Source organism: Lytechinus pictus, chromosome 3 (assembly GCF_037042905.1).
Source record: "Lytechinus pictus isolate F3 Inbred chromosome 3, Lp3.0, whole genome shotgun sequence".
Classification (NCBI taxonomy): Eukaryota; Metazoa; Echinodermata; class Echinoidea; order Temnopleuroida; family Toxopneustidae; genus Lytechinus; species Lytechinus pictus.
The window spans coordinates 80,749,910-80,751,879 of record NC_087247.1 but is presented as its reverse complement, the minus strand read 5'-3'; the positions used below and the strand labels follow the sequence as shown (position 1 = coordinate 80,751,879).

The window sequence follows — 1,970 nt, the reverse complement described above, 5'->3', positions numbered from 1 at the left end:
TGTGTCAAAAAATCAATTTTGGTCAAAAGTGGATTTAGCTCCTTTTGGAATCAAGCTCTTCATATATATGTGTGTGTGAAATTTTCTCCCATACGTGTACTGTATCAAAGCAGTAGCTTTGATCCAGCTGAGGCATGGCGGCTTGTCATTGTTCAAAACCCACCTACACCCGACAAAGGAAATTATAATTGGTATAGTGTCGAAAATCTGTCTATCTGAAGGTCAGTCGGATCGGGGTCGCCCTAGCCACTAACCCGTCTCTGTGGTCTAGTGGTTAAGGCATCGGCGTTCCAAGCTGGGGGCCCGGGTTCGATTCCCGGTAGAGACATTTTTTCGGCATTACCAATTTTTCCAAAGGGCAGATAGCTCTAGGGAACCGTGATTTAAGTTACGCCTACCATTGTTCTCTTCATTGCTTTCACAATATATATATATATATATATATATATATATATATATATATATATATATATGTATGTATAAATTGATATTAATATTAACTAATACTCATTCAATATTCAATTCAATTCATTTATTTCACTCGATAAAGATAACATACATACAGGTAAATAAGAAATACATAATGGCAAGAACAAAACAAAATAACAAAAGTAATAATACAGTAAATAGTGTACAGAGCAGGCTTCGAGTGTGGACTGGCATTAAAGATCTGTTAGATCTTAGAAGTTCCAGCCCAGTAAAGAAAGAAAAAGAAGGGATATAAAATAGAACATACAAAGACAAAATAATACAAGGGAAAACAAACATTAATAAAGTTAAAATGAAGTGTTTGCCTTTCGAGGAAAATGATAGAAATAAGGTAAAGGACTAGCGTATGTGGAGGGTCACAGAAAATCGACAGGTGAAATTAGGGAGAATAAGTGTAGGAGAAAGGCAAACACAGAAATTATAGTCATGTTACAATTACTTAGTTATTGGATGCGAACGTTGTTAACATAATTTCTTTGTAGAAAACTAATAAGGGATAAACTATTTTTAAGGGTAGGGGGGGGGGGGAGAGAGTTCCATAATTTGGGACCTGAATACATTATAGTTTTTTGGGTAAAAGTAGTACGGACGGAGGGCATGTGAAAATCAAATTGTCTACGAGTTTGGTGAGAGTGGGTAGCAATATTAAGACAAAAATATCTGCTTAATGATTCAGGAATTATCTTTTTGTGACAAGAATACATAAATGATCCAAGGGATAGTTTATAAAGGTCAAATACACTCAGGAATTTTAATCTTTTAAAAAGGACACTGGTGTGAGCATTAAATGAAGTCTTACATATTATTCTTACTGCTCTTTTCTGTAATTTAAACAATCTTAACATATGTAGGTTATTGTTGGCTGCGGTCGCCCATACAACATTACAATAAGTTAAATAGGGATAAACCATTGAATAATAAAGGTTGATTAATATGTTTTGAAGAAGGAAATTTAATTTATTCATTACACCTATATTTCTTGAAATAATCGAACATAAATAATTAAAGTGATTGGACCAGGAGAGTTTATCGTCAAGTTGGATGCCAAGAAATTTTGTATAAGATGTGTGTTGGATTTCCTTACTGCTGAGATATATATTAACATCGTTGGGATTGAAGTGGCGATTTGAAAATATAATTGATGTTGTTTTAGAAATATCTATTATGAGTTTATTCTTGACTAACCATTCTTCTACATGAACTAATTCTTGATTGAGATTTTCACATAATTTATTTACATTATCATTTGACAAGGAAATTGTTGTATCATCAGCAAATATTGTAAAATGCAATTTTTTGGAAGTAAATCTTATATCATCTATATATATTAAAAATAGAAGGGGACCTAAGATTGACCCTTGAGGAACACCATGCATTATGATCTTAGATTCAGAATTATGCTTTTTATATGTAGTATATTGTTTACGCCCCGACGGATAGCTGTTAACCCATTTTAAAGCTGTACCTCTTATTCCATAGCA

General features: G+C 33.0%; 1 non-coding gene across 1 annotated transcript; it reads left to right on the top strand.

Annotated features, from left to right (window-relative positions):
* Positions 1–256: 256 nt before the first annotated feature.
* Positions 257–328, top strand: TRNAG-UCC (transfer RNA glycine (anticodon UCC)). The gene has a single exon. It is a non-coding gene; the product is annotated as a tRNA-Gly (tRNA).
* The last annotated feature ends 1,642 nt before the right edge of the window (positions 329–1,970 follow it).